The sequence below is a fragment of the Cupressus sempervirens genome, chromosome 4, assembly GCF_028749045.1.
Source record: "Cupressus sempervirens isolate cs-2001-9-10 chromosome 4, ASM2874904v1, whole genome shotgun sequence".
In the NCBI taxonomy this organism is placed as follows: domain Eukaryota; kingdom Viridiplantae; phylum Streptophyta; class Pinopsida; order Cupressales; family Cupressaceae; genus Cupressus; species Cupressus sempervirens.
In genome coordinates this window covers 852,132,021-852,142,071 of record NC_143121.1, presented here as the reverse complement: position 1 = coordinate 852,142,071, position 10,051 = coordinate 852,132,021, and the positions used below count along the sequence as shown (strand labels likewise).

Sequence of the window (10,051 nt, the reverse complement as noted above, 5' to 3'; positions counted from 1 at the left end):
TGAAGGATTTTTTCATCTTTGAAGCCTGGTCTATTGTAACTAAGATGTGGGTGCATCAAGATATTTGGTCAAGATCTTCCATACTTAGCATGACAAAGGAGAGTCAGTTCATTTTTCAGTGCATTAAGCCTCTTCAAGTGCAAAAGAGTTTTCTTTTATGGTACCCCCCACCCTAATAATATCAATGGTGGTAAGGGCCTCATAATGACCGTACTGATTTCGAAACAAGTTGCTAGCATTAAGACCATTGGGAATGAGGTAATTTAGATTGAATAGGTTCATGAAGTATGATATGGGACAACATCTTAAAGACAAATACTTTATTGCATAAAAAAGATGCTCATTTGATAATGGGGATGGTTCTAGACCATGACTCTGCAAGTTTCAGTTATCTCCTCTTAGATTCCAACTTGACACCATTAGTTCCATCTGGTTCAACCGATACAATTGATTCACATAAAACACCACCATATTCATTTTGATTTCAAGTTCAAAATAATGGGCAAGTTGGTAAAAAGTTAATATTCAAAAGGTATGCATTTCAAGCTTGCAATTGAAAATTTAGGGTGTAGGGTGATGATTCAATAAGTTTTGAAGTTGAAACATTGATTATATGCTTGTACAAAAAGGGGCTATCTTTGTTAAAAGATTGAGCACTTTAATTTATACCCTTTTCACCCAAAAAGGCAGATCATGACAGGAAATGGCATGACTAATATCATTGATGTAATCAAAGGAATAATGGAGGATATCATCTTATCAGAGAAAGTTGATGTTATTATCTCTGAGTCAATGGGATATTTCCTCTTACGTGAGATTATGTTCATTTCTGTGATTTGTGCTTATGATTGGTGGTTAAAACCTAACAGAGTTATGTGTCCCAATCATGCATGAATGTGGTTAGCACCAATTGGATCTGGTCAAGAGGAACAAAAGTTGCTTGACTATAAAAATGTTGTGACAGACTAGAACAACCTTATAGAGGATACCAATGACTTTTAGGGCCCGTTTGGTGAGCGGAATAGGAATACGTATTCCGGAATATGTATTCTAGAATAGAACGTATTCTTGTTCTCTGTTTGGTTTAGCGAATATTTGATGGGAATTCGCGGACCCGAAAATTTATGTTTTCTAAAATTTAAAAAAATGGAATAGGAATACATATTCCAATACCACCTATTTTGGTGGAATTGCAAAACCCCATTTTTGGGCCAAAAATGGAATACGTATTCCATTTTTGCTTCGTATTCAAATCCCGTTTTGGTGCATCCAAACAAGGAATTCACAATTTTTGGAATACATATTCCAGAATATGTATTCCTATTCCGCTCACCAAACGGGCCCTTATGGTGTTGATATGAATATCCTAACACAGCCCTATTGTGAAGAACAAAAGAAGTATTATCTATAGACCTTTCTTTCGAATGATCTTCATCCACACCAAATGATTGATGCCCTTGCCATTGTGAATGAAATTGATTGTCTAACTGCAACTATAGATGAAATTTCTTATGTGCAGTCTGAATATATAATTCCTTTTACTATTAAATAGGGGAGGTTCAGTGGATTCACTAGATGGTTTGATGTTCATTTTTGAGGAAGTGCTTCTAGTCTAGCAACTCGTGTACTTGAATTAATAGTTGCTCCTAGCATTGACAATCCAACTCGATAGGGTTAGTAGGTGTTCTTGTTCAATCCCCCTACATGAGTAAGCAAAGGGGATTTCCTATAAGGAACTTTCACCATGACTTGCCCCAAAGAGAATCATCATTTGATGGATATCTAGTTGCTATATAAATTGACACTTTCATCTAGAAAAATAGTTGATTATGTAACCTTGAATTGTTGTATAAAATGGCTATCTCAATTGTGTGAAATGACACTTAGGATCGCATAAGCTACTGATGTATCAACCACGTGGACTTTTTGAACTCTTTAAATAAAAAGAAAAATCTATCCATCAAAGGGAGAAAATTGAAGGCTGCGGCATCCACATCATTCGCAAAACCAAATACGGAGTCCAAAAAGCTCATATATAGGACTATCGACATAGTTTTATAACATTCTTGATTTGAGTCATATCAATTGCTATCAATGATGAGGATTGTTTAATAGATTATCGACTTGACAGGAAGTAGAAATACAGATTGAACATGATGGCTTAACTGTGGTTGGGCTAACAAAGCTTTAAAACCTGATATAAGAGGGATGTGTACAACAAAGAACAATATGCACAAATAGGAGTATTATAATATAGGAGAATGTCCACCATTATCCTCTCCTGTTGAAGGAATGATAACCAACAATTTGAGGTACCTGCGGGTTTAAAAAAAGACTTCAATATTAAAGAATGACATGTTCAGATTGGGCGTAGCAACATGGAATAAGGGAGAGTCAAACATACAATCAGTGATTGTGCATAGAAAATCTCCACAGTCATGGAAAAAGGTTTTTAGCTTGGGTTTGAGTAGTAAGCCCGATAGAAGGCACAAAGCTCATGCAATGATTCTTTGGAAATAGAGCGACATTCAACATCATGAATTCTCCAATTTTTGAACTCCAAAAAGAAACTCTCGACTTGTGCAATTAGAACCTGATAATAAGAACAAGAAATTGGAATATTGACACCAAAGAAATGGCCCAAGATCTCTTGTTAAATTTCCTTGCATTCTTAATATTTACATCATTAAGTTTGTTATTCTCATGTACAAGTTATCGAGTATGTGATATTGCTAAGATAGTTGGGTTTTTAATATATGCCAAGGTGTTAAGAAATGCAGGTGGTCATAAATTTTAAAACATTCTAGCAACTAAACCATAAAGGGGGGCAAATTAATTGTTTTATGATATCCTTATCCCAAGCACATAATGATTGAAGTTTATTAAAAGTCGGGACATTATTTATATGTTAAGAGACAAAAGGTAAAGGAAGGCATTTGTGGGAGAATCAATTATCATAACTAATCAACTATCAATAGGAAAAGGATAAATAAGTCGGCAGAAGTAAGATGGGGGTTCCACTTTTCTTCCAAAAAATTGTAGACTATGTGCTATAGCAAGGAGGGGAAGTCTTCTAGATTTGTTCCATTTTCTTGTAAGGAAGAGAGGGCAGCGTTTATTCTTGAACTGTGTGTTAGAGATAGGAAAAATTTTGATTTGTTAATGTAATGCAAGAGAAAAGAGTTTCAATTTTCTTTAGATAGTGATTTTGATTGCAATGTGCAATAGGATCTTTGTTATCTTTTACACTTTAGAGAAGGGAGACTGGAGGATAATTGCATGTCAAAACTTTGATTTTGGGGCAGTTTCCTTCCATTGATCATGATCTTTGTGTTGTTTTCAGTTTTCTCTTAAATACATTTCAATGTCATTGTTTCCTGATTATGTTATCATTTGAAGATATCTTTAACAACTCTGATTCCTCATTTCATCAAGAGGATGGAAGATACTTTCTTTGTGTTCTTTTACTTCGTGATGCAATGTGTGGGCAAATGAACTTTGTGTCATCTACTGTTCTTTGCTTTTCTTTTCTTTTTTAAGTCACTAAGTTTCTGCATCTACTTTGTGTTTATGGGTAGATGTTTGTAAACCTTTTGTGCTTTCTAGTTAAAAGCATCCATATTTAATTCATTGTAAATCATGTATGAGGAGCTATACTTGATAAAATTCAGAGGAAGGTTATCAATCCAATGATAACCTATCCAACTGTTAGTGCTGATTTAGTCTTCTTATCTAGGCATTTAGAGTTAATTTGTATATATTTTCTTGGAAGACAATCTATTCACTAGCAAGTTTGAAAAGTCTTTATATCTCCTCCTAGGTCTTTCCCCTTCATCCTTATGGTTTGCATCAGCCTTCTTCAAGTTTTAAAAGGCAAATCCAAAATTTTCAAAATCAACATTTTACAAAAATTGCAAATTTGCAATATAGCAACTTTTCGAATTTCTCTTGCTTGCTCTTCTTAACACTTCTAACTTGTTATTTAGGCTATCCCTTAGCAATTCCATGCTAGGGACCCTTCCCTAAGCTAATGACTCATCCCTTAGGTTACTTATTTCTCTATGGCAATGTATGCCTTGATTTTTAGGCCAAAAAAGTGACTCTTCTAAGGACATTAAATGACATCCAATACCCTAACTACCACACCTAGGTCCAATGACTCTTATTCTACTTACAAGGATCACTTGGAGAATAACACAACAAAAATGAAAAGGTGAGGACCCTATGATTCAAGGTGCCCCTACAACTCTCTCTCTCTCTCTCTCTCTCTCTCTCTCTCCAATATTATGAACCAACTGGATCTACTCTACATTTTAATGTATCAAGTATTGCCTTGTAGTTTGATTCACAAATTTTCCAAAGAGTCTTATTATGTGGTTTTCCACCATATTTTATCAAGTGTACATTTGAGGTGAAAACAAGGTTCAAATAATGAAGAAACTTCCTCTCTATTTGCTAATCCTCGAATAACCACAAGTTAGGGTTCTTCATAGAATATTGTCTAAGCCATGTGCTAGTTACAACCACCACATTGATATGGTACTCTAAACCTTCACCATCTATATATAAGTGATCCAATTTTTATTTGGCTTGGACACAATGATACAAATAATAATTTGTCCCTTTTTCATTGTCTTCAAGTGCAATAATAGCAAAATTATGGCCTGCAGTGATAAATGTATAGAATGTGGTCATTAATTCAAAAAATACTTAGGTAAAAGTAATAAATTTACACATTTAAATTTAAAATATATATATATATATATAACCAAGTTGCACTAGATCAGACAAGCAGTCAAAGTCAATGGACAAATCCATCTCTACCATTTCTAGTGCTTGTGGGGGACAATAGGTGTCAATTGGGTCCAAAACCTGTATATCCCATTTGTCCACCCATTCAATTGATTCACACTCATCCCAATTTTTCTCTACACATGATGGATAATAGGATGCCATTTTTCAAGTGTGGATACTCCATGAACCTGCATCAAAGATTCTAAAAGAGTGCAACTCACTTGATCCTATCAGCGTGCAACAATCCTCACATGGTGCAATGTTAGTATTATCTATCAACCAAAAAAATATATGAAATATCGACTCACCTTCCTTACCTAGACCCATTGTAGCGTTACACCACTAGGCGATGGATTTTTCATCTGTCAATATTGCTCCATCTTTGTATTTTAGTTCTTCGCAAACTAAGGCTCTTTTGATGCATGCACTTACACCATCGTGCTCTTCCTTTTCATGACCAGCCTCTGTGAAATTCCACATATATTGAATTCTAGACAACCTGTGCATCCTACTCAATCAATAAAGCATCCATGCATTCTTGAATTGAGAGGTGCAATTGTCTAACCAAATAATGTATTGATGATATGGTATGCCCCAATTAGCCAAATCTCTATAAAATAGTTGAAAAAAACCATGTACAAACTTTGTAGAATGTGATCGATCATCACTAATGTAAAAATGGTACTCCCTCAAAATCTTCATGTCATCCTTTGTACTTGTAGGTGAATGCATGAATGTTATATGAACAAATATGAAAACTTCTTGAGAAGTATAATACTTTTCTTGCACCTCATTTTGTGGTTGTAGTGTGTAATTATCTATGAAGTGTACAACTAAAACAATGTTATCTAGTGGAAATGTATCCTTACACAACTTGAATTGCAAATCTAGCCATCGAGCTCTATGTGTATGTCTTGCATACTCGTAAATAACTTTTTCACAAAAAATCTTCATGAACTCATATAGTGGAATCTTTTCAATGACTAAATCACATCTTTTACCCTGTTTCCCATCTTTTAGAACATATATCATTGTCTTATATTTTTTTTAATCTACTATTTCATTTCCAATTGTGTGTGTACTATCCATATGTTTACAAGTTGATAAAAGTTGCAAAGAATCACAAAATAAGCATGTGCGATCCAAGTATGATGTCTTGTAAAATTGTTGGCCATCCCATATTTCACATAAAATGTTGGATATGAATTTCTTTGAAGATCTAGGTGGCTCATTCATGTCACAATCTTGAAAAACAAACTTAGAATACAAAAACACACACATATGCCTAAAAACATCAAAATGGTTAGAAAATTCAATATGTATCCTACAACAACAAGTTGTGCGTGTGTGATTTATCTTCACAAAAAAAGGTTTACCCATCTCAAAAAATCTTTGACTTGTTCAAATTTGAGGATACATACCAATAAATTTTGCAAAGAATTGTGTTTGAGTTGAGTCCAAAAATGTTCCGCATGTGGATCGCAATTTTGGCTACCAATCCTACTTCTTACAACATCTCTTTGATTAGGGGAAACATGTGTGTTATTTTTCCAAAAATATTTAACCAATGATTTCAAAGCTTCATTAATTTCTTTATCCTTTCCCAATAGTCTATTGCTAAATGTACATAAGTCATTTTTTGTTGGATATTCCAATCTCTCATGCCTTACCATGGCTCTCCTTAGAGTACCTCTACCAATTTTTAATATTTTTCTTGTCTTTCTCATGAATCAAGCTTTCGTCATTTGGGTACTTACTATTGTCAATGTAAGTACTTTTCTTATGATATTATTATCTTTGGTAAGTGATTTAGAACCCACTTTGTCATAAGCACTCATTAGATTCTTTACAATGCTTATTTCATTTGAATTGTCCATCATTCTTAGCCCAAGAATCTTCATGATAGGCCTAAATTTCAAATTCCTCATCATTTCAAAAAATAATTAGCATTTTCCTATAATATTTAATTCTTCAAAGAATAATCTCTACATATGATTAATTTTTTTTAACAAGTACGCTTGCTAATCTTGTTAGGCATTGATTTTAAAATGTTAGTATCAATATCAATAAAATATTTTTGTCTTCTAAAACAAATTCTAGAAGGTGTTATAATCTCTTCCATTCCCTCAACATTTTGAACATCAACATAAGGTTGAGTGCTTTGCATACCTTGAGCAGAAGATGATGTGCCTTGGCAATAAGATGCAAAAGATGGAATATCACCTACTTGATATGTTGATGTTGTGCCTTCAACATGACATGATGGAGTGTGTACATTGTTAGATCTACAAATTAGCATCTCTTCAACATGAGATGATGATATGACTCCAACATTGGAAGATGGTGTACCTTCACAATTCAATTGTCTTCTTGAGTGTAATAGTCTCATTCATTCTCTTTGTCTTTCCAATTCTTCCTCTTTGTTTCTTTGTATCAGTGGTTCTTGTTCCTCTTCAAAAGTCAATTCTTCATTATTTATTTGCAATTTTATTTGTTCATGTAGTAATTTCATTTTATCTCTTTTAATTTCCAAATCTCTCTCCCTCTCTTCTGTTATTTGAGTTTTTGGTTTCTTCCTTAATAACGAAAATTGTTTGATCATTAATAACAAAAAATTTGAGAAGTGGAAGCCTGAGATTGAGAAGTTAAATTTTTTGATCATTAATAACAAAAATTTGGTATAGTTGAACAAGTATTACCACCTATATAATAACTTTGAGAAATTCTAGTTAGAAAAAATAGTTATCAAATATTTTATCTTGTCTAATAAAAAGTTTACAGATATTCAAGGATAGATACCTAAAGATCTATATGATAGACTAGCAAGAAAGAAGAAGAGGGTAGTAGAAGAAACTAAGGAAATAAGAGAAAGATTCATCAGAAAACTTTGTAAAGTAGAAAATGAAGATCACCTTCAAAGGATAATGAAGAGTCTTGAAACTGTATTAAGGAAAAAGACAAGAGCTATCTTGATAATGGGAGAAAATTATGAGGAAGTTAATAAAGAAACTGAAGAACCTATTATAAAGGTTGTGATAGAATTCTAGAAGACTTTAGAAGACAAAATAATATCTTCTACTAAACCTAGAGAAGAGGAAGAGAGCATAGTGTTAGGGGGAGCATAAGAATCATCATCCCCTACACCTACATCAATAATAGCAATTGAAGACATTGAGATGAAAGAAGAAGAAGGACCAACATCAAAGGCACCTTAGTTTATAGTTGGTAAAGACACAATGAGTATGGATAATATAAATATAATTGTTGATACATCAAAAGATTCTTTTAAGGATCATGGCCCTAGTGTTGGCAATTTGGTAGGGTACACTACTTCTAATGAGGAAGGAGAAGGGAAAAAATGAGGGAGAAAATGAAAAGAGATATTGATGAAGGGTGCTCCCCTTAACATCACAACACATAACAAAAATATAGAAACAACACAAATTGAGAAAACAAATTATGGGCTTCTTATTATAGCTCCAAATGCAAAATTGTAGAATTACAAAATTAAAATATGAAAACCTACATGACCACCTTCCTTACAAAAGTCTACAAGAAAAATCTACAACTATCACCCACAATGACATAGATAACCTATGGGCCTTCCTTATATAGGCACTTTCAACTGCTCGAGAAGGTTCTAGACACTAAGCCCTAATCCTTGAGGCTGACCAACCTCATTTTATATTATTTCATTACACTTTATTGCATAAGATCAACTCAAGACAATTTACAAATTATCTTTTTGGATGAGCCCATTTTTGCCGAAGACCATAACTAGCAAACCAATGATCTAATGGGCTATTAATACCCCATTACAGAATCCTCAACTAGATGTTTAAACTAGTTGATTGCACAAGAGTCCATTAGTTCAAGTTTCACCTTGTTTTAGAGCCATTTAGGCCTTCATCATTGGACCTAAAGTTTGGATAGCTGAATTTCATACCAAAAATCTATAATGACTACATCAATACATATGATATGACAATAAAACTCATCCAATAGGTTGATATGTCAAAGATAAACCTACATATATGAGATTAGAACTATTTGAGCACATAATACCATTCACTAAAATTAGCAAGCTCCTACAAATAGAAACTCTATACAAGAAACTTATTAAAAACAAAAACAAAAAAAAAGGAAACTTAGAATAGAAATATTTTTTGGGTGATACAAGATTTCCCTTACACCTAAGATGCTCCTGCATTACACATCCAAGGTAATTTGAGAAGTGACCCAGTCACATCTCAGATACTCAGAGGAAAATCAAGACAATCAACCTACTCCTGTGCTAGCCATGATGAATACTCCATTATTCTCCCTTTCCATTTGACGAAATACTCTTCATATGTTCTATTGCTTGCACTTCTTCCCTCACAACTTTATAATATTTCCTCAATCTCCTATGTAGTTGAAGTAGATGCTAGAATATTCTATTGAGCTTCTGCAACTTCATCTCCATCACCTCACGCACAATATTTTTTCAAATCTAAGATTTTGAATACAAGTAAAATATTCCATTCAATAGACAATTGTACTTAATTAGCATTTCTAGAATCATACATTTTCACTATCTTGCATGATCGAAACTTCTTCATTTTCAACTTATTATATGTATCCACTAGAAATCTCTCCTTCCTCAAATAAACCATGACTTCATCACCAACAAGGTATTTTTTAGTGGCTAATATTCGTAAATTGGCTAATTTTAGAATTTTGTTGTGAGTAATTTGGCTAATAATTTAAGATTTAATGCAACCTAAATTGCCTTATTTTTATTAAATTTAGCTCTAAAATATTTTTAAAAATTAATAATTTATTTTATTAAAAACATTAAACTCAAAAATTCGCTACAATATTTGATACATGATTAGATTTGATTCACCTAAATATTATATACTATCAAACAAATTAAAATTAATTCACAAATAATTATCATAATTATTAGTTACTTTAGGGATATATCACCAATATTTAGTTTTCACTATTGATTTAAAATATAATGTAATTATCCTCATAATTTCCATGAGATAAAATTCAATTTTGATTTGTAATATTCCATGACAATTAGCGGGCTTCCTATTATTATTGATATTCGCGAATATTTTCTACTTAAAAATTATGATTCCAAAATAATCGCCAATGTAAATAATATTTAAAATTTAAAAAATTGAGAGATTCGCCAATAAATATAATTTTCTTTTTCAAAATAATGAAAGATTCGCCAATATTTTATATCTTTTTCTAGAGCCGA

At 32.7% G+C, this 10,051-nt stretch overlaps 1 pseudogene; it reads left to right on the top strand.

The window, feature by feature from the left end:
* Positions 1-204: 204 nt before the first annotated feature.
* On the top strand, positions 205-1,897 carry LOC149564053 (protein arginine N-methyltransferase PRMT10 pseudogene; annotated as a pseudogene).
* The last annotated feature ends 8,154 nt before the right edge of the window (positions 1,898-10,051 follow it).